General features: G+C 52.7%; 1 long non-coding RNA gene across 3 annotated transcripts in view; it reads right to left on the bottom strand.

Annotated features, from left to right (window-relative positions):
• Window positions 1–6028: 6028 nt before the first annotated feature.
• LOC123843159 (uncharacterized) overlaps window positions 6029–23014 on the bottom strand; it is an 88691-nt gene continuing 71705 nt past the window's right edge. Inside the window, exons 2-3 of one of the 3 annotated variants that reach the window (XR_010411283.1) lie at window positions 20300–22291; window positions 6029–19305 (exon numbers count right to left, since the gene is read on the bottom strand). This is a non-coding gene — a long non-coding RNA (uncharacterized LOC123843159). Of the gene's footprint in view, window positions 22292–23014 lie in introns of all 3 variants that reach the window. The other 2 variants (XR_010411285.1, XR_010411287.1) reach the window with 2 other exon arrangements.

The raw sequence follows: 23014 nt of genomic DNA, 5'->3' as shown, positions 1-23014 counted from the left end.
CCAACCCACATGCTGTCCCCACCCTACCCCCACAGGCCAATACTGATTTCTCTCCTCTGGCTAAATGGGGAAATGGAGCTTGGGAGCAGACAAGGAAGGGACACACTCGCAGGCCCAGTGTGGACACAGAGTCAGCATTTTTGAGTGGAAAAGAGAAGAAACAGCACCCACCATAAGTGTTCCCCAGGACTATGGAAGGTAACGATGCTCTGGCCCTTCAGAGTCTCTGATGACCCAGACATGGTTCTGCTGACCCAGGTGAAGAGAAGTCGCTGCTTGTCCCCCGGCATCTGGGCAGCTCTGGTCACACAGAACTCTGGTTGGAGGAAAGAGCATCACCCACCAGAAATAAAATGCACACTGTCCTGACCAACTGAAGTGTTCCTCCTGCTTGTGGCCCTAAAATGAGGTTCTCTGTGACACTGGGGACACAGTTTCTCCTCAAGAGCGGTCTCTGGCCAAGGCCCATCTGGATCTGTGACGCCTCTCCCTCTTGCCCCAATCCTGGGATATGAATGGAAGGGGCAGCACGTGTGGTCTTCCTTCGCTTCCACAGGTCCTGACCCCAGGACCCTCTGGGGTTCGGTCATCAGCGGGTCTTTCTTGCAGAGCAGCTTCAAAGAAGGACAGATCAAGGCCCCTGCCTCCGGGGTTTAACCCCCACACTGGGTGGACCTGTGTCCCTCAAACCTGCCCGGGCACCCAGAGCCTGAGAATGGCACTTATTTAAAAGCAGGCTTTGCGGGCACCTGGGTGGCTCAGTTGGTTAAGCGACTGCCTTCGGCTCAGGTCATGATCCTGGAGTCCCGGGATCGAGTCCCGCGTCGGGCTCCCTGCTCGGCAGGGAGTCTGCTTCTCCCTCTGGCCCTCCCCTCTCTCATGCTCTCTCTCAAATAAATAAATAAAATCTTTTTTTTTTTTTTAAAGCAGGCTTTGCAGCTGCAAGCAAGTCCAGATGAGGTCACACTGGACCAGGGTCGGCCCGAGTCCCTTGACTGGTTTCCCTCCTCTCCTGACTTCCCTTCTCTCCCTCCCCCACACCAGGAACTCCCAGCAGAATAAGCCCTGAGACGCTGCCCTGTGCCAGGCCCTCGTGTCCCCACGGGATTGCTGTGTCATGCCTTCACGCCCACGCTCATCCCTTTGCTCCAGCTTTGGCCCGAGTTAGGAAACGGTTGGTTGTCCTCAACTCCACCTGCCTCGCCCCCGAGTTCTGGGCCTCGGTCACCTGTCTGGGGCCGCCTCGGAGATGATTCTCAGAGTGGTCCCCGTCCCTGACGCCCAGCACCTCTGCCCCAGATGGGTCACACACTGCTCTCCAGGTCATCACAGCCGGCCAGCAACCCCAGGCTGGGGGGTCCTGATCTGTCTTCTGGCTGCAGCCGATGATCTGCCTGGACCCTGGCTAGGGGGTGACACTCCCTTGCCCCCCACAGCCCGGATGGCCTTGCCCCTCAGATGAGCACAAAGGCCCTTGCTCCCTGCCACCAATACAGCTTCTCCTGACACATCCCTCTGGCAACCCAGGCCACACAACACGACCTCCTCCCGGGGTCCCCATCTGTCCCTGGAGCTCCCACTCATACGGCTTCCTGCTGGGCAGGCTCCATCGGCCTGCTGGGGGAAAACATCCCCCACTCCCTCGGCTCCATCCCCACTGCCCCTCTTGCTCACGGCAAGGCGGGTGACCCCTCCCCAGGTGACACTCCTCTGGGAGGGCCCACATTTCCAGCGTGCAATCCCTCCAGGTGGGGGCTTGGCACGCGGGGGCTGAGGGGATAGACCCGAGAAGACAGCATGTAAATAATTTCTAATATGTTGAAGCAAATTAAAAATGCATTGGGGAAGGGCGCCTGGGTGGCTCAGATGGTTAAGCGTCTGCCTTCGGCTCAGGTCATGATCTCAGGGTCCTGGGATCGAGTCCCGCATCGGGCTTCCTGCTCAGTGCAGAGCCTGCTTCTCCCTCTCCCTCTGCCACTCCCTCTGCTTGTGCTCTTCTGTCTATCTCTCTGTCAAATAAATAAATAAAATCTTTAAAAAAAAAATGCATTGGGGAAGCAGGCTATTTAAAGGAATGCCATAAGGAATCATTTCCTAAAAATGAGAGCCTCCTCTTAGTGGGAATAATCACTCCCAAATTCATCCGGTGCCCATGTTTGACTCTTCATTGACAATATCGCCTCTCTTAATAAAAAGAACATCTTACAAGGACATTCTTTGTTGCCAGAAACTTTATTCCCAGGGGCAGTCATAACGCCAGTGAGCGGCTGGGCCAGAAAATACAATGAAATATTAACTAAAATTATGTCTGAGAACTCTGAAGTGCATCTGTAGGTGTCTCTATTGGAGGTAAGGGGTTACGGCCGGGCCAGAACGGGATACATACGTTGCAGGCTCGGGGCAAAATGAAAATGCAGGCCCCTTGTTCAAAAATGATGAAGGATGTCAAGGCAGTGACAGCAGAGCGTTAAGCCAAGTGCAGGCTGTTCTGAGCCCCAGATGAGGAGCCAACTCCTCAGGGGGCACATTCACTGAGCAAGCCCTCCACTGGGGCCCGGGGACTCGTAGCAAGCAATGCCGCAGGGCCCCGCAGAGGGGAGTCCTGGCTTGGCTGGGAGGCGGCCCATGGCAGGATTCTGCGGCTCTCGGCGCTGGATCGTGGAGCAGATGATGAATGTCGTTGGCATTGGGGTGAGAGAGAGGTCCGAGGGGACCCAAGCACTTGGGGGAGATTGGTGATGGCTCTCAGTCCATCCTCCAAAACACGGCTTGAATGTCACTGTTCCGGGCGTGGCATTGGTCGTCCCCTCCACGGCCCACCTCAGAGTCACGCACTCACACCGTTACCTGTAGCCCCACCACCCAGAGGGCTCCTGCACAGGGCAGCATCCTTGACACAGGGCCTGGCGCCGGGGCGGGGGGGGCTCGGGGGTCCTTGAGCACAGGGTGAAGGAGCAAAAGAAGGAGCGGACAGAGCATGTAAGCGTGAGCACGGGCGGACTCGGGGGACTCTCTTTCTCACCCTCCTCACCCCACCTTCCTTCCTGCACAACTCTGAGCCTGTTTGGACTCCTCCCCACATCACTGGGGGCTCTGGTCCCTTCCGCTGGTGTCCCCTTGCTCCTCTGAGCTGGATTCGCTCTGGATGGCTTGCACTGCGTCCAGTGTCTCGGGGCCCCCAACTCTCTTCGCATCCAGCTCCCCTGACCGCAGGCGGTGGAGGGGTTGGAGGTGGTGATGGCTCCCGATAAAGGCACAGAGTTAGGGGGCTGTTAGTGGTGGGGCAGCATGTCACAGGGACAACAGGGTCCTCCTTCCCTGCTCATTCTGGCCTGTGCCTGCCTTCACAGACCAGGGCAAACAAGGGGCGGGGGAGCCCTCTCTGGGACCCTCCAAGGTGCTGACGGGGTGTGCCCCAGCACTGGGAGCTCCCTCTAAAGGTCGATGAGATTTTCCAGCCAGGGTCCCAGAGTTGGTGCCCTCAGCAAGGACAGGGGACTTCAGCATGGAACCTGGCCTGTCTGCCCCCACGGGACAGGAATGGAGGAAGGATGGAAGCCTTGGAAGCACAGGGAGCAGCTGCGGGGGGGCGAGGGGGGGTCTGCTCTAAGACTCCACGGAAGTTCAGGCGGGGACAGAGCACCCTGCCCTGGGAGATTTGTGACTCTATGGCCCGCGCTCCCCTAGAGGGAGAATGGCTTGACCAGTCCCTCCCAGAATCCTTAGACCTTTTGCCAGCCTAGGGCCAGGATGAACTCTGGGGCTGGGATCCAAAGGGACATGGGGCCCAGGGCCACTCTGTCCTGCTTCTTCCAAAGAGCCCCCCTCTGCCCACACAACTGGTTGACCCCAGACGTGGGCTCAAAGGGGCTTGGGTGGGAGTGGGGTGTCCCATCCCAAGAGGGCAGGGCACTTGGAAACTCCCTGCCAGGTTCCCATGCAGCCTGCATGCTCCAAGCATCTAGATCTTTTCCAACTAGTGAGCGGGTGGGCGAGCCCAGGCATGGACAAGGCGGGTGAGCCCAGGAAACAGGCCCCTGGCAGCACCCCCGAAGCCTGCTTCCGAGGGTCCCACTTGACTCCTATCAGAAGGGCAAGCCTGGAGGGGGCGGCGAGGTGGGTGAGGGACTTACTCAGCAAGGGGGTGCTGCCCCTTTGTCCACACCAGCTGGGCTGAGCCCCGGGGTGTCCCTCATGTGCTTCAGTGATCCTGCTCTCCTCTGGCAATTGCCATCACAGACAATGGCAATCAGGTGGTCCCAAGCCCCCCAGGAGGGCTGAGAGACCACCACTTGCAGAAACGGTGCTGATAGCCTCCTTGCTGGCTCTGTCCCGGGCTCCGGGCTCCTGAGGGCTCACGTTGTCCCCCATCACTTTCCTCCAGCAGTGAACAAAGCCACCCCCATCCTGCCATGAAAACTCCAGGAAAGAGCTTCGAGGAAATTTGGTGCAATCCCCAGCAAAACCAAAGAAAGACAATTTTAGGATTCTAGGAAAGAGATTTTTATTTTTCCACTTTCTACTACGTGTCCATGCGTATCAGAAGAGCCATTGAGTGGCTTTTTTTTTTTTTTTTTTTTTACTCTGTGTTGTCCCAGTGATTTTCCAGAATCGATGTTCACATCCCTTTGTGTGTACAAACCGAACCTCCGTCACGGAGTTTCCTTTGCTAATTGATGCAAGATACTTTGTATCTTTGGAAAGTAGGTGAGCTCCTGGTGGTGAGCTCCCCAGCTCTTCTGTCACCTTTGGACTTTCATTCCAGGTTGTCCTGGACCAGGTCACCCCCTCCCCCCCCACTGCACCGCAACTGACACCCAGCCAGGGCTGCGCTTTACCCTTGGCTCTTCCCTCCGCAGCCTGGCCACCTGCAGGGGGTTGAATGGTGGCCCCCCAAAAGATATGCCCACATCCTAACCCCCGGAACCTGTGAATGTGACCTTATTTGGAAAGGGTCTTTGCAGATGTAACTAAGTTAATGATCTCGAGATGAGATTAGCTGAGGGCGCCCTAGATGCAGTGACAGAGAGCCCTTAGAAGGGACACAGAGGAGAGACAAAACAAAAACACCTCTCAACAGGAGGTGTTCTTACGGAGTCTTGTATTGGCAGTACTCTGCCTAATCTGATGCTATTTGTTTAATCCTAGGCCTGATTTATTACTTGTTATTATTATTTTTATTTGAGTACTGCTTGAGTACGGTGGTTCAAACTCTGTAAGAACACCTCCTGTTGAGAGCGTGCCTGAGCATTGGTGGGCTTCTTTGGCTTGCAGAACCTTAGCTGCCCTGCACAGTGACACAGCCTGGTGGGTATTATTATTCCCAGCTGACAGGTGAGGGAATGGAGGCCAAAGTCAGTACCGCCCTCAGAGCCTTCGGGCAAGTGGGGCCCCTGCCTCAGGGGGCCCTGCATTTCTTAGCATTCCCCTCCACATTTCCTAATGCCTGGGACTGACCATGCCGGCTGTGCGTCTGGCCGGGGCACCCCAGTCCCGCGTGGGCAGGGTGGCGCTCCCTCTGAAGGCTCTGGGGGGTGGGAGTGGGGTCCTTCCTTGTCTCTTCCCGCCTCCGGTGGCTGCCAGTGCTCAGTCTCTGCCTCTGCCACCACACCTCCTCCCCCCTTCACCCCTGCTTTGTCTCTCCTCTGTGTCCCTTCTAAGGGCTCTCTGTCACTGCATCTAGGGCCCCCTCAGCTAATCTCATCTCAAGATCATTAACTTAGTTACATCTGCAAAGACCCTTTCCAAATAAGGTCACATTCACAGGTTCCAGGGGTTAGGATGTGGGCATATCTTTTGGGGGGCCACCATTCAACCCCCTGCAGGTGGCCAGGCTGCGGAGGGAAGAGCCAAGGGTAAAGCACAGCCCTGGCTGGGTGTCAGTTGCGGTGCAGTGGGGGTGGGGTGGGGTGGGGGTGACCTGGTCCAGGGCAACCTGGAATGAAAGTCCAAAGGTGACAGGAGAAGAGCTGGGGAGCTCACCACCAGGAGCTCACCTACTTTCCAAAGATACAAAGTATCTTGCGTCAATTAGCATCAACGGGCAAGCACGCTAAGTGGAAGGACAGAGGAAACTTCCATCAGCTGGAGGAAGTGGGTCCCCATCTGCTCTGAGTGAGTCAAAGCGGGACGAGGCCCCCAGCATGGAGTGAGGACAAGACAAGCGAGTTGAAGTGAACCGGGAGGGGCGATGCGCAGAACGGGGGAAGGGAGCCTGGTCCAGGCTTCCAGCGATGGAATGACTAAGTCACGGAGGGGAAAGGCACAGTAGAAGGAGTAGAACTGATGGCATCGTGATAGAGATGCACGGTGACGGATGGGAGCTGCGCTCGGGGCCAGCATCATGTGACGTCTAGACTTGCCAGATGCTGTACACCTCACACTCTTGCAACATTGTGTGTCAGCAATGTTCAAGTAAAAAAAATAATAACAGGTAATAAAGCAGGCCTAGGATTAAACAAATAGCGTCAGATTAGGCAGAGTAGTGCCAATCCAAGACTCAGGGCAAAGGAACCAAATTGCGTCCAGAGGTTTTTTAAAAATATTGTTTTAGGGACACCTGGGTGGTTCAGTCGTTAAGCGTCTGCCTTTGGCTTGGGTCATGATCCCAGGGTCCTGGGATCGAGCCTTTCGTCAGGCTCTCTGCTCAGCGGGGAGTTAGCTTCTCCCTCTGCTTCTGCCCTTCCCCCCACTTGTGTGTTCTCTCTCTCTCAAATAAATAAATAAAATCTTTAAAAATATATATTGTTTTTGTTTTTTTAAATATATTGTTTTAAATTTTAATTTTTAATATTAATATTTATATACTTGTAATATGTATTAATATAAAATATATGATATGTTAAATATAAATACTTCTAAATAAATATCTTAAACTATACATATTTTAAATATATTGATATATTTAATCTTTTTATTTATTTATTTAAGATTTTATTTATTTATTTATTTATTTACTTATTTATTTGGAAGAGAGCGTGTGTGAGTGGAGGGGAGGGGCAGAGGGAGAGAGAGAGAGAGAGAGAGAATCTCAAGTAGACTCCAAGCTGAGTGCAGAGCTGGACGTGGGGCTCGACCTCACAACCCTGACATCATGACCTGAGCCAAAACCAGGATCAACGGACTGAACCACCCAGGTGCCCCTATTTATTTAATCTTTTTAATACTGCTCTCAGTGTTATGATGCTTGGCTGTTAGGATTTTGCCTGAACTGGGGGAGGGAAATGACCATTTGCTACCGTATCTCTATGGCAGAGAACTCTCCGGAACTCTCTAGGTATCAGTCTGCGGGGACCACCCCCAGGTGAAGCAAACAGAATTCCCTGCTTCTCCCCAAGCCCCCTCCTCCTCCTGCATCTGGACCTGGGTGAACGGCCTAGCACCCACGCTGGTCAGAAGGCTGGGATCATCCCTGAGCTGGCTCTCACCCCCACGGACGATCTGTCCCCAGGTCCCACTCCAAAATGGCTCTTCAGGTGTCAGTTGCTATCTGCAATACTTCTCTCACCTCAGTAACTCCTTTGGCCCCGCTGCCCCTAGCCTTTGCCTCCATCAGCTCATTCAGCACGAGGCCACAGATTTGCACATATGCCTCCCCAGCTCAGACTCATCAGCCCCAGGATGGAGAACTTCTGTGAGCTCGCGCCCTCCCCTGCTGGCCTCACCAGTCACTCCAGCCACACCGGACCCTAGCAGTCCCTCAAATTCCCCAAGCTCACGCTCACCCCCGGGCTACAAGCACCTGTAACATCAAGGCAAGTGAAACCAGCAGGAACCTGGAAGGGGCGTGGTATGGGGCAGAAGCTGTTGGGACAGTACCTGGTGGCCCCCGCCAGCCTGCTCTTTCTGCTGCTCTGAGCCTGCCAGCAACCTGTCCCCTTCCAGGCACGCTCCTTTTCCTTGGCACCCCCTGCACATGGGTCTCTAGTCCATCTGGGTCTAGCCTGACCCCAGCCTCCCTCCTCTCTGCCTCCACCCTCCAAGCACAGACATTCCTATCCCCTCAGTCATCCTGCACAGCTTGGGAGGGAAATGAACCCTCACTTCCCTTCCTAGAACTCTGCAACTGTCCCCATCTCCCCTTGGAGGGCGGGTATGCTCACCCACAAAGCCAGAGGGGTGGGGGACAAGATTAAATCTTCCCTGGCTCCCATATCCTTGAATCAGAGCCTCTGTGGGCAGTGAAGGAAGCATAGGCAGACAGGCCTGATTCAAATCTTAGGTCAGATCTGGCCGGCTGGGTGAACTTGAGTAAGTTATTTAATCTCTCTGAGATATATTTCCCTAATGAAGATCTCTCTCTCTCTCTCATAATTCCTGGCTTGCAGACGTTTTCTGGGAAGCAGACAGGATGGATGTGAAAAGTCCAGAACGTCACTGGCACTAACTAAACCGCAGCTGTAATTACAATCATTATAAGGATTCTGAGCTGTTTCAACTCCACAGTTAAAGGGGGATGTTTTAAAAGTTCAAAGCCATTTAAGGTAAATCAGGTACAATTCAAACTGCCACTGTCTCCCAGAGCGAATTATTTGCCCTGAAAGGGGTGATTGATCGAGATTATTAACCTGCAGAGGGAAATAAGTTTCAAAGAACGGCAAAAGCACATCAAATCTTAATTAGGTGCCATTTTTCTTCACGCGGAACGAACGAGTTTCTGGGTGTGCAGGGGCGGGTTCCAGTGCAAGGGGAAAACAGCCTAGAGGCTTCCTGCAGGTTAGGATCGCGGGGAAACTGTAAGCGGGAAAAGACCCCAAGCAAAGATACTGCTCTCCCCCGAGGTGTGAACGTCCAGGCTGAGCCAGCGCCTTCCTCCCAAGGTTCCCATGTTCGGAGTCTCCTCCCTGCAGGACAGACACGGGTCTCAGGCGCCGTGAAAACCTCTGTCCACAAGGTGCACAGGTGGCAAGCCCGCGTGTCACCTGTGGCCTGCAACCCTGAGATGACGGGCTCGGAGCTCCGGCGGTGCGCTCCCAGCACGAGCTGGTGCGGCCCCGCGTGCACCCCCCACCCCGGCCTCTTCTCAGCAGGGGCTTGTTCATTCTGGACCTCGGCCGAGCACTGTGTGGGGGAAACAGATCTGGACTCAGGAGACCTTGCCTCTGTGTTCTGGTCCTGCCTCCACCAAGGCCTGCTATGTGGCTTCGGGATAGCCCCCCAGCTTCTCGATGACTCGGTTTTGTCATCTGTAAAATGGCCCAATGAGCATATTTGCACCGCCTGCCTCTGGGAGGCTGTCAGTGGGGGAAAGCAGCTAGGACAGTGCCAGGAGCAGACAATTAGTTATTACTGCTGTCCCCTCGTATGTATGGGTGTCCACCCACCCCACAAAAAAACCCTTCCTGTCCAGGAATGTATTGAGGGAAAGGTGGGGAAGATCCAGGAACCGTGACATCATGGAAGACAAAGAGGGTGTTTCAGGGCCGCTGAGGCCCTGGTCCCCATTCCTCTCCCGGCTCTGGGGCCCCAGCCTCCCTGGCCCCCCTGCTTGGCTCCATGGGTGGGGCTCCCTCTGCCAGCCCGGCCTGAGCCTCTCCTCTCTGCCAGCCTGGCCAGCCTGTGGCCTCCCCGTGGCTCTAACACCCAGCAGCCCCGAACTGTCCCTAAGCTCCATGCACAGCCATCGACCACCTCCTCTGGCCAGCCCTCCCCAGCAGGCACCTCGGGCTCACATCACAGTCCTGGTGCACTCCCTCCAAACTGCCCCTCCCCAGACCATCCTGGCCTGTTTTTTTAAGGCAAAGCCCCGGGTGGCCAGGACCCTGGCTCCTCCCCAGCCCCCACATGCAGCCCATCCTGTCTCTAGTAGGACCGTTTCCAGGTTTCTGGGCGCCAGCTCATCCTCCAGCCTCCTGGGAGGTGTCCCCAGCACCCTGCACCAGCCGGCCTGTCTCCCCTCCCCCGATGTGCATCACTCTGCAGGGGGGCCCCAGGGATGCTGTCTGCCCTCTGCACCCACCCGCACCCTCGGGATTCGAGGCTAACCCGGACAGGAGTTGGTGTGTCAAAGGCTCTCCATAACGGCTTATTGAATGAACCCTGGTCCCATCAGACCCACCCAGCCCTTTGTCATCTCCCTCTGCTCCCCACCAAGCACCCTGAAGTCAGCCCCTAAATCGAGAGACCCTTGCTTACTATCTGCTCGCCCTGTGCCCTCTGCCTCTAACATCCTCCTTCTCTCCTGTTTGGTTGACTCAGAGCCACTCTTCAGGCACCAGCCCCCATGTCCACCTCCTCGGGCCACCTTCGAGGCCTCCAGGAAGGGGCTGCCCATCCTTCTCAGCACTCGGGTACGCCCCGTGCCTCCTTGTCATCGCCCACCTGTGGCTCAGTTGGCCACACCAACTGTGGCCAGTGTGGACCGCTGGAGGCCAGGCTCCGTAACCCTGGCCGGGGGTGGCGCAGGGGCTCACTATCTTCCAGGGATCACGGAGGGGCTCCCCATGGAAGTGTCATTTAAAATTGAGATTTGAAATATGAGAAGATGGGGAGAGTAGTTCTGAGCAAAAGGAGGAAAAGACCCATAGGCAATCGAGAGTGAGGTTTAGGGTTTGGGAGCTCAGCACAGAAGACATTGAGGCTGTGGGGTGTGCAGTGGGAGGCGCTGGGATCCCAGGAAAGGGAGATCCTGGACTCTCACGGTCAGGGTGGTGGACTGCCAGGTGCACTGGGAGAGAAGTGTGCTCAGAGTGTCCCTGGGGAGGGATAAAGCTGGTTCCAAGTCTTGCAAGCACCTAAGGCCCTGCAGGGGGCTGGCTTTCAAGTGGGCGTGAGACAGGACGGGCTCTGACTTCTGAGTCTAGGATTCAAAGATCCTGCAAGTCCAAATCACTCTCTGCGCCTGGCTGTGACCCAGACTCCATCCTGGCCCCTCCCCACCGTGAAGTAAGCATTAGAGGAGGCCCGGGGAGCATTTACTGGATTGGGAATGTGTAGATGGGGCTCCTGCAGTAATTCCCAGGGAACTCTGGAGCCTGTATTCCCGACCACACGGCTCTGGTCTAGTGGGAGGCTTTGCTCGAAGGGTAAAATCAGAAATGGTTCCTTAACTTGAAACTGACCCTGGAATCCCTCAGAGCTCCCCCCTACCCACCAGGTGTCTCCCTGTGGGTCTCAATACCCAAACAGCATTTTGCCTTTCCCTTCCTTTCTTTCCCTGTGACCCGTGTGCCACACCAAACCTCAGATGCTGGAGTCCTTGAATTCAGACCAGTGACTTTGCCATGTTTAAAAGGAAATGAAACTGGTTTTTAAATAACACACTTATGGGTTTTCTGAAGATTACCCACTAAAGTACATCGCACACGTTAGTTTTCTCAGCTTCCAGGAAATAAAAACACCCCAGGGGCCTCTGCTTTGCCGGCTCCCCAACAGAGAGATACAAAGGGAGAGCAAAGGACGCACATTCAGTGTAAAAGGCAGGGAGACACAGAGCTGACTGCAACTTTCTGGATGCTGGAGAGGCAGGTGCGCGGTGCGAGGCGGGGGGCCTTCCGAATCCAGGCCTGTGGTCCACTCGAGCTGCTCCGTTGCTCAGGGTGCAAAGGGCATTGGTCAGTGGCTGGATGAGATGCTGCTGGTCTCGGGGGATGTCAGACCCCACCCTATGCTGAGCCCACCAGCAGGGGCCCTAAGTTGAGTCTGGCTTTTGGCACCTCTCCAACCTCTTGGCCCCCGAATATGCCTCCTGGCTTTCCCAGGTCTCTGCGCTTTCTCCCCAGTGCTCCATGGTGCTCATTCCTTTTACCCTCCCCTTCTTCTGCCCAGACAACCCCTACCTGCTTTTAAGGCCCGGGTCAGACATCACAGCTCGGTGGCCAGCCCCCACCTTCCTGTATCCATGGGGGACTGGGAAGGGAGGGACAGTGGTGACCACGTAATCCTCCTAGCCCTAGAGAGAAGGCAGGTAACTGGGGTGAGTGGTCACCCTGTGGACCAGCCCACCATGGTCAGGGAGGCAGGTCACAGAACACACTTCCAGGCCCAGGGACCATTCCTGGGTGTCAGGGCTGTGGCAAGAAGGCCGTCCCTGTGAGCCAGGAAAGCCACGTAGTCTACCCATGCACGCACGGGCGAAGCCATCACCCGGCCAAGAGCCTGGAGTAGCAGCCATATTGACTTGTTCCCGGCCTCTTTGCCTGAAGTCCCTCAGAGTTACATGTGGAGCACGTGAGGGGATCTGCGTGTGCACTTACACATTTCCCAGCTCGTCCTCAATTTTCCACCGTACCTTAAACACATAAGCAAGATGGGAAAGGACCAGCGATATTTTCTCTGCAAACCCTTTCAGCCTTCACCTTTGCAGCCAGTCACAGGAAACTTGTAATGGTTTGAACACCTGGGATTTTCTTCAGCGGACCCTAGCCATTGGTAGACGCACAGATATCACCCTAGAAGGAAGGATTCCGGGCTATCCAGGCCTACAAGGGTTCAACCTCAGGGCTGGTGTGCGCCTGGCCTGAGACACCTGTTCAGGTTGCATAGAATGACTCATGGTGACATACTGAGCACGCTGACAATCCAATGGAGGAGGCTCCCCCGAAGTCTAGTCTCACTGTGCCAAGGGCTGATTCAGGACTACTCACAACAATCGTCATAGTGGCCGCCTTGTGTAAAGACTTTCGTCTATCCCAGGGGCGCCTGGGTGGCTCTGTCGGTTAAGCATCTGACTCTTGATTTTGGCTCAGGTCATGATCTCAGTGTGGTGGGATCGAGCCCTGCTTCAGGCTCCATGCTCAGAGCAGAGTCTCTCTCTCCTCTGCCTCTCCCTCCCCTCCACCTGCTTGCACACTCACTGTCTCTCTCTCAAATAAATAAAATCATTTATTTATTTATTTATTTATTTATTTATTTATTTATTTATTTATTTATTTATTTGACAGAGAGAGACACATGGAGAGAGGGAACACAAGCAGGGGGAGTGGGAGAGGGAGAAGCAGGCTTCCCTCCGAGCAGGGAGCCCAGTGCGGGGCTCAATCCCAGGACCCTAGGATCATGACCTGAGCCAAAGGCAGACGCTTAACAACTGAGCCACCCAGGTGCCCCAATAAATAAAATCTTCAAAAAAAAAGATTTCATCTATCACAACAATGCTATGCAGGTGTAGAGGTGATCCCATTGCTAGTGAGGAACCTAAGCATCAGAGAGGTTTAGTAACTACCCAAGGACACACAGCTAACGAGAGAGTGGCAAACCCAGGAGTGAAATTTTGGTGTGGACCCCTCTGCTCTGCCACCCTTATAAGCATTATTCGAGACACCCCACTAGAGGAAGGGGAAGGGAGAGAGAAGAGGAATAAAATGAAAACCACACAGGTGGGGGCGGGGACGATGTAAGAAGGATACTTCGCTGTTGGGAGACACATAAAACAACGGAAATTTCTGCAGGGGCATCTGGGCACGAGAGTACTGCTAGCAGGAACACAGGTCTCCCATCTCCTGAAGAGGTTGTTTGGAGAGCTGTCTCCTCAGGAAAAGCAGACCAAAAAAAGAAAAGAAAAAGCATAAAGACCTAAGCTGTGGATTTTATCATGGCATCACCCTGGAAGCTGAGGGAAATGCCATCTTCATATGCCTGATTTATAAACCGTGGTTTCTATTAACTAAAGAAAAACACCCTGAGATCAGAAATGGTTCCTATGAGACAATCCTTGCATATGGCCTTCCAAAAATAATATAATGACATATAGAAACTCAAGAACCTGCCGACGAAACCCAACTCCTATATGTAAAATAACAAGGTTAGAAACGTCTCCATCTTCATGGGATACGTAAAGTCCTTTTTAAAGAACATTTTTTTTAATCAAAGGAGACTCAGAAATGAGAGAAGGGACAGGAGTAGGTGCTAAGGCATAGAATGTCAATTACAAAGGTCAACGCAAGGAAGTGTCCAGAACGTAAAGGAGCCTCCTCCCGGGTCTGACTGTTGGGCGTTAACTGCAGGTTATAACGTTTGGAGCCTGTCGGGCTCTGATGGGGGGTTTAGCCAGCACTCACGGCGTGCCAGGTGAGGCTCCCGCCACCACACGTCCCCAGCGTCCGCAGTGGCTCCTGCCCTCCCGGCAGCAAGAGCGGCTTTCTGGGCACCTCCCGCTTCGCTGCCCTGTGAGACCCGGCCGAAGGGGGCCGAGCAGGGAAGGGCTCAGGCCCGGAGCCCAGCGTGTTCGTCCGCATCCCAGCTCTGGCGGGGGAGGGGTCCGTGAGCCCAAGCACACTGAGTATGGAAGTGTATGGGCCTCAGTTTCCCTGTCTGTCCAATGCAAGGGATAGCAGCCCCACCTCCCGGGGGGGGGGGCGGTAAGGGTTAACCGAGTTGTTTCATCCATGGTGCCTGAAATAGTCCTCAGTAACTGTTAGCCGCCACTGTTACCAGCTACTCACCTTCCGAGTAGGGTTCAACATTTATATGTTGCGAAACCGCAGAGCGAGGAGAGGTACAGAGACAGGCCCGGCTATCGCCAGCCCACGCTCAGGGCAGGACCCTCTTACTAGCTCCCTGTGTGTCCTCCAGGAGTCTCCATGCATACAGACTCGGAGAGGAGGCCCAGTTCCCCCTGGTATAACGTGGCAAAGCACTCACACCAGCTTTCTCTTCCTGTGTAGCGAATCCCCACAAACTCAGCAGTAATAACACCCGACTTCGTCTCACAGCTCCCAAGGCCCAGCTGCCCTCTGCTCAGAGCTCACCGGCCTCTATCAGCCTGTCCACTGGGCTGGGGTCTCATGGGAGCCCGACGTCCCCTTCCAGGCTCCTTTGGTGCTTTGCCCTTACAGGACTAGGGATTGGCCTCCTTGCTGGGTGTCAGCTGGGGGGCCGCTCTGAGCTCCCAGAGGCCCCTGCAGTTCTGAACACAGGCCCCCTGCACGTCCCTATCCCTCAAAGTCGGGGTCTCTTGCTGCCATCCGCTAAAACGGAGTCTGCTGTAAACATGTAAACGCCAAATGACGTCACCTGATCGCAGGAGGGACTCCTGTCACCACTGCCACGTTCTGTTGGTGAGAAGCAAGACACAGGGCCTGCGACACCCAAGGAGAGGGAATTACACAGACAAGGCCTGCGGCGGGGGGAGGGGGGGTCATCTCGGGTGTGTCCGTCTGCTGTCACACTGTGGACACTGCTTTACACGCTGAGGCTTTTCTCCTCTACATGTTTTTGGTTGTTCCCCAAACCACACCTACCCTCCAAAGAAAAAGTCTGTGATTGCTGAAGAGAGCCACCAAATACGCCTTATCGTGTGTGTGGTCCCTCCAGAGCAAGAATAGAGGTCAGCGTGTGTGTGTGAGTGTGTGTGTGTGTGCACGGCTGTGTGTGTGTTTTGTGGGGGAAGCTCAGCAGTCCCTGAACTTCCAACTTAGAAACTCCAGGACTCTGAATTGCTGGTTCCTGGTCTGGGTTGTAAACACCAGGCCTGTCAGCCCACCTTCTCTCCCCATTTGCAGAGCGTTTTTTAATGCCCTGCTTTGTGTTCTAAAGATACTGACAGATTTAAGTAGAAGGGATGAATCACCACATGGAAGACATCAGCAACCTATAAATACTGCAAGCTGTTGACAGCGAGAGTCCTACATGGGAGCTTCACTCCCCCCACCCCGAGCCCCGGTCACCTGTCCATCACAGTGTTAGTCCTTCGGCCGCCCTGTAGCCCTGGGTCACCGGCCCCTGGAAGACTGGACGGGTGGTGGCAGCAAAGGAGAAGCCGGCCAGGCCCCCTTGGGAACATACCAGCGGGGTCCTCCTGCTGTCCCCAGGCTGTGTCTTACGAAGCAGGCACTGGGTTCCCCTTCATGGGACATGTTTACACAGAGGGGAGGGGGTCCTTGGAGCTGTTCTTCTTTATCTTTTAAATACAAGTTATCAACATGCAGTGAAAGACACAGACCGTAAGAGAACAGGTCTCTGAGTTTTGACAGGTGTATGTACCCATGTGATCAATAAAGATCTAGAACATTCCTGGCACTCCAGAAGATTCCCTCCTGCTTCTTCAATCCCCTCACCCCACCACTCCTGCAGAGGCAACCACTGCTCTGATTTCTATCCCTAAAGATTAGTTTGCTGGGGGCACCTGGGTGGCTCAGGCGGTTAAGCCTCCCACTCTTGATCTCGGCTCAGGTCATGATCTCAGGGTCGTGAGATCAAGCCCTGTGTTGGGTTCCACGCTGGGCGTGGAGCTTACTTAAAAAAAAGAGATTACTTTGCCTGTTCTGGGAACTTTACATCAATGACACAATACAGTCCAGACTCGTTTGCGCCTGGTTTTTTTCACTTGACATAATTTCTGGGAGATTCATCCATGTTGTTTTGAGTATATTTAGAGCTCTTTGGAATTACATGAAGATTTTATCATCGACTGCGTATAAAGTTCTATCATCTCCTGGTTCTGTAAGTCTAACATCACCAGAGACTTCTGAATCTACGATTTGAAAGCACCTGAATGCTATGCCAACAGTCAACAGAAAATCTCACACTGGAGTGCTCCCAGACCTTCAAAATCCAGGTGTCCAGATGGAATTTGTCCTTATGAAAGAGTCCTGCACCCAAGAATGGCGGTGCCACCTGCCCACCTGGTTCTCAGAGTCAGAGACCCGCACCCGAGTGGCCCCCGCCTCCCCCTCTCCCCTATCCACATGGGTGCCAAGTCCTGGGGGGGGTGGCATGGGGTGGGGGGGGAGTCAAATGTTCTACAAATCTCTCTCTGTATCTCACGTCATCCCCAGGACCCCGACCAGGTGCAGGGACAGAGACAGCCCAGAGGATGAGCCTGAAACCCCAGCCTGGTGGGAAGGGTGGGCTGGGGAGTGCTTCACGAAGGTGGGGACATGTATAGTGAGGCTTGAGGAACTCTCCCAGCTTGGAGAGGTGGATGGACTTGAGAGAACCACGGAGAAGCAGATGCCGCTGGATGGAGGACGTGGTGGGAGGGCAGAGGAGGGGAAGAAGGGGGGAGAGAGAAGTGTGGAGTGTGACGCTGGGGTGTCCATCAAGGGCAATCAGGTCACATGGGAGCCACAGGATGAGGGGACACTTTTGGGTGGGAAGTCACTGTTTGTGTGGGGCTGGAGCCCAGGGGATGACCTCATGAGGGTCTCTAGCATGAATTCATGGAAAGGTCTGAGTGACAGGGATGGATTTAGGATAAATTTAGGCATCATCAGCAATGGACCAGACAGCAGTTTCTACACAGGAGGGGCGGGTCAGTGGTGAGGAGTGCGAGAGGGGTAGTGGGGGGTCCCCCGGGGAGGTCACAGAAGAGCTGCCGGGGGGTCTAGCTCTGGCTGGGCCACAGGCTGGCCTTGCCACCTCCCCTCCTTCCTGTTGGCCTCCCCAGCTTCCCCAAGCTGCAAGTGAGGGAGGCACTGGGCAAGATGCTCTCCCAAGTCACTGCCAAATCAGATCCTGAATCTCTAGGGCTGGATTTGGTGTTTTTGTTTGTTTGTTTGTTTGTTTGTTTTATGAATCCTATAACTCTGAAGCAAAGAGTACAGCAATATGAAAGTCAAAAGAACCTAAGAAGATCCGGAGTCCTTTATTGATCAAACCCGTAAATCCAAAAGAAATAAATTCATTTTTCCATCAATTACATTGTGGAGACTGCAGTTTTAGAGGGGAAGGAAATCAAGAAACGGAAATCAAGAAATGATGGAAATCAGAAATGGTGACAGGCTCTCTGTCATGTGCACGCACACACACACACACATTCTACTACGACTCAGCCACTTACTAGCAGAAATGATCCCTGAGCTTCAGCTTCCTGGTCGACAGAAGGGGGATCAGAGCAGATACAGAGATCATGGGGTCGTCATTAATCAGACTAACTGAGTGAACCCCGGAAGGCACCTGGAGCATGCCTGACACACACTAAGAGCTAAGTAAATACTAGCCATCATCAGCCTCAAGGTCCTCACTCTGACCAGAGAGCATCACCAGTGTCCTTAACTCCCGTTCTGTGTGTATCCATTTCCACCACCCCCACTCCTGTCCCCTCCTGTCTATCTAGTTAAGAGCTGTATTTTCTCTCCAGACAACCTCTGCCTCCTTCTGGATCATTCCTATGGATTCCTAGGACTGGTTTGAAAGGCTTATTACTAATGACCAGAACCTTATGACAACCCCGTTTACTAGGCAGTGTTTGGGGCCCAGCCCAAATCTTCCTGTTTTCCCCAGGAGGGAAGTTAGGCTGCAGGGTGCAGTCGGGGTGACCACGCGGGGCTCAGCTGTCTCATCTCTGCACGGGGTGGGGGGCAGGGTGGGGGGAAATAAGGATCTCTGTCTGCCTTCCCTGCCGGTGGAGCAAACAGCAGCTAACCTTCTTTCTGCTCTGAATCCCTTAGTTACAACTTCTCAGTACTTGACCCTTTCTGACTAAGATCGGTGCTGGTCAGGATGCCCTATCCTGAGGAGCACCCTGGCTGTGGTTGGCAGGAGGAGGTGCTTTGGTCTCCATGAGGATAGTAAGTGATGCTGCAGTCAGACCCAAGAGACCAAGTGCCAGTAAGTTCCCATTGCGGGGTAGGGACCAAAGGACAGCTGCTCAGTGCCCCCCTGAGTGACAGGGTGGCCCCCCATTCCCCTTCATCAGAAAGGACCTCAAGAAAGACAGAACAGTCCATGATCGGGCGGGGGAGGGGGTGCTGTCCCGGCAAATGGGTGGAAACTGATGGACACTTTACTCCTTACAAAATTTCACATCTGCGATGGAAGGCAGGAATCATATTCTCTGGAGAAATGAGGGCCCGAAGGCTGATGGGTTGTGCGTGGCGTATTTTATTTATAGGGTGACCTGCCAGTAACTTGTGCCAGCCCCCGCCAAGTGGAAATGATGGGGCTCCCTTCACGGAGATCCAGCGAGGGACCTGTTTGTCGGCGGACAACAAACATAGTCACCAGCCACATTCATTCCAGAAGCCTCTCCTCTGGCCGCAAATAAACTGTTGCTTCTTCATTCTGCTCACAGACTGCATCCCCCTGGGCCAATGGTTCGTTTTTTTCTTGGAGAGGTGGGAGGTGGGTGTGACATTTTCGGCTGCTATTTTCATGCTTCTTAGTCACTGTGGGCAGCTCATAAGCCAGCGAAAGCCTTCCCACTGCCTGGTGCCAGTTATTCCTGACGCGACGGCAGGCTGACTCTAGGACCGGCTGAAGAGAGTGACAATTGTCCCTTCTCTAGGGCCCGGTGAGGATGGGGGCCGTAACAACTCTTCCCAATGTGAAGAAAGACAAACCCGGGCTCAGTGACAAAGCCAACCCCATAGAGACACCTGGCCTCTTCAGAGATCCATTATCAGCTCGCTCACTCTTCTGGAACATTCTCTAGAACCGGAAATAGCAAAGACCAGACCCTGAATATTCAAAATAGATGCTCAGAACCCAAACCCTGAGGTTTGTGCCTAAAACTTGTGAGAGGCCCCTCAGGCTCCTACTCTAAGGTATTGATTTTTATTTTGGATACAATTTAACAGCCTTGATCTTCTCGCTAGGGCAGATTCAAAGCAAGGAATGCCTCCCCGCACAGCCTGCTGGGGAAGAGATTAAAGCATCCAGTTGCTGATTATACTAGATGCATCTTAAGGTAACTTCCAACCCCAGTACTGCAAATTTCCATAATCCTCAGCATAAATCACTATGAAAGAAATTTATATAATGGACACAGTTTTACAATTCATTTCTCAGCACCAAGCAAACCAAACATTTGCGCAATTTTTTTTTTTTTTTTTAAATTTCGGGAGCTTATGAGCTCCCTCACCCTCTTTCTCCCTGCTCTTTTTTTTTTCTTGTCTTTTTGGGGAAGCAGTTAGGTTCCATGAAGGAAGTCCTGGCATCAGGTGCTAAACCCGATATTAACAGTGTGACTTGGGATATGTCATTTAATCACGCTGGGCTTGTCTGCTTTTCTATAAAACAGAGATCCACGTGTTTACCGACATTTACTGAGCATCGACTGTGTGCCGGGAGCCCCTCTAGGCTCTGAGGAATTGCTGGGAAGAGGTTTGATGGGGTTTCACCACATTCTAGAGAGCATGGGGGCTGGCAGAGGACACAGAGCAGCCGAGTAAGCAGATGAGTGCACGGATTTCAGATAATAGCATGTGTTCTGAGGGAATAAGCAGGTCAGTGGGGAGGGAGCTACCTTAGAGGTTGTGGTCAGGGAGGCAGGGCCACTTGGAACTGTCAGAATGGTCAGCAGGTGTCCACTGCAAGGAGAGTTGGAAAGCCCACACTCCAAGCAGGCGGTCAGCAAGCTGAGTGTGAGTGTAGGGTGTTCAAGGAAGAAAAAGGAGTGGGGGGCGGTAACAAAGACTCCCACCTCAAATGGGATCCCCCAATGACGGAATGAGCTGAACGACCTCCAGGACCGATAGATTCACAGCTCCGTGGTGCCATCAAGGACTCAGGCTCTTTCCCATCCTTTGCTCTGCCATCCAATGTGCCATTCATTCATTCATTCATTCATTCAACAAATATATATCAAGCCTCTACTGGGGATAGAACAAGGAACACAACAGATTGCTCAGTCATAGAAATTCATTCCTGCAAGGAGAGCTAATCACAAACAAATACAGGATGTGTCAGGGGAGAAGTGTGCTTTGAAGAAAAATACGGCAGGAAAGGTGTTCAAGGTGACAGGGAAGGCAGATGTTTTAAGTGGTCATGAGCAGTCTTGGGACACCTGAGCAGGGGCCCGAAAGAGGAAGGAAGGATCCATGCACGTGGTTGGGGGAGTTGTTCCTAGGCAGAGGGAAGAGCTTGGGATGTTGGAGAATCCCACAGGCCAGTGTGGCTGGAATACAGGAAGCAACTCTTCCAAAAGGCAATTCCCCAAGGGAAAAAAGGACCATCTGTTTTCCTTTCAATACGAGTGTCTTAGCTCAGGCTTCTCTAACAAAATACCACAGACTGGGGGGCTGAACCCACAGATGTCTGTTTTCTCCAGTACTGGGGACTGAGAGTCAGAGAGCAGGGCACCAGCATCCCCTCTGATGCATGGCATTGGGTGGCACATGATGTCGCTTTGTCTGACTTCTGGTGGGACTCTAATCCCACATGTTACAACCTTCACCACCTCCCAGGTGTCTCATGCACTCTTCTCTTATGTTTTCCATTCTCTTTTCTCTCTCTGGATATTTTATGCAAAGGTGTCTTCCAGCTCATTAATCTTCAGCTACCAACAATTAGCTACTAAACCCATCTACTGAGTTCTTAATTTTACATATTGAGTTTCTCAACTCTAGAATTTTCATTTGATCCATTTTTATAAATTCCTGTTCTCTGTTAAAGATTCTCCACTGTCTGGGGTGTCTGGGTGGCTCAGCCATTAAGCGTCTGCCTTTGGCTCAGGTCATGATCCCAGGGTCCTGGGATTGAGCCCCGCGTTGGGCTCCCTGCTCAGAGGGAAGCCTGCTTCTCCCTCTCCAGCTCCCCCTGCTTGTGTTCCCTCTCTGGCTGTCTCTCACTCTGTCAAATAAATAAAATCTTTCAAAAAAATTTTAAAAAAAGATTCTCCACTGTCACCTCTATTCTTGAAATTTGAATAACTTTTATAGTGGTTTTCAGGTCTGACGACTCTAGTTTCTAATCATCTGTGGGTCTGTTTCTACTGTCATTTTTTTCTTCTGCTTTTGTTTCTTGGTGGACCTGGTGATTTCTTACTGAATGCCAGACAGTGTGTAAAAAGTTCAAGGACTCTGGATAATGTTCATCTTCCTCCAGACAGAATTTGCTTTAGATTTTGGCAGGTGCTTAGATAGGGATGGAGCTGATTCAAGGCTGTATTTCAGTTTTTGTAAGGCTTGGTCTATTTCAAGTTTACTCTTTCCCTAGGGATGGAGCTGATTCAAGGCTGTATTTCAGTTTTTGTAAGGCTTGGTCTATTTCAAGTTTACTCTTTCCCTTGGGCAGAACCCTGTAGGGTTGGTTCCCAGTAGATTCTCAGTTGCTTATCAGACCGCTCTTCCCTGGTGGGTTATGAACACCGATTCTTGTCTTCCAGCACTGAGAAACTGCTAAAATATCTGCTTACCTTCTCAGGCTCTTGGCAGCCACTTTTTGCTCAGTTTCTCATCCTCCTGAGCACAGGTGGCTTACAAATTAGCAAATCGCTTGAGGGGTGCAGCTGCTGTGTGTCTCTTTGCCTCTTTTCTTTCCTGAACCTTGGACCCTCAAGTCCTGGTTGCCTTAGTCGCCTTGATTTTTTTTTTTGTCTCCCCAGTTCCGTGAGAACGCTGATAGTTCTGTTAGCCGTCACTCTCTGTTGGCTTCTCAGCTGCTTGCTTCACACTTCTTAGGAATCAGCAAATGTCTCGAGGGAAAGAGTTATAGAACATGAGTCCCCTTCTCTCTGGGATCTTGATCTCTCATGTTCCTCTTGCCCTGGTGTATTGTATTATACCATATTACATTATGTTATGTTATGTTTTATGTTATGTTATGTTGTGTTGTGTTATGTTATGTTATGTTATGTTATGTTATGTTATGTTATGTTATGTTATGTTGTTATGTTATGTTATGTTATGTTATGTTATGTTATGTTGTTATGTTATGTTATGTTATGTTATGTTATGTTATGTTATGTTATATCTCATATCCTTGCTCCAGACACAAAAAGCTTAGGTGTGTTGTGACTTCTGCAATCTCGTCCCAGTGTGTACTGACTTACAATGTCCTTCCCTCCCTCCCCACCTAGTTGGTGCCAGAGCCGAGTGCCTTGTGCTGGGCTCTTTAATGGCTGGAGGAGCATCAGAAGCTCATGGGTACAGTGTGGGTAGTAGGGAAGGTAGGAGCCTCAATCTGTGCAATAGGGTGAGAATGAGTAAGAAAGCACTTTCTCTCCCAGACCAAAAACATCTTCCAGCTTCCCAGTCCCCAAGCTTCCATCTTTGGAGAATAGCTCCGTGTCCCTGTTAAATTGAAGATGTTTCCTGATAAAAGCCACTAACTGTCATCAGTTTCTGGATGTGGTTTATTATCTCTTTTCAGTGAGACTGCTCACTTTGGAAACTAGGCTTTCAAAAGGAAGGGTGTG

This window comes from Mirounga angustirostris, unplaced genomic scaffold (genome assembly GCF_029215605.1).
Source record: "Mirounga angustirostris isolate CCGP_5_RB_7025 unplaced genomic scaffold, mMirAng1.0.hap1 SCAF_5, whole genome shotgun sequence".
NCBI classification, from domain to species: Eukaryota; Metazoa; Chordata; class Mammalia; order Carnivora; family Phocidae; genus Mirounga; species Mirounga angustirostris.
The sequence above is the reverse complement of the archived record's forward strand: the minus strand, read 5'-3'. Positions and strand labels throughout refer to the sequence as shown.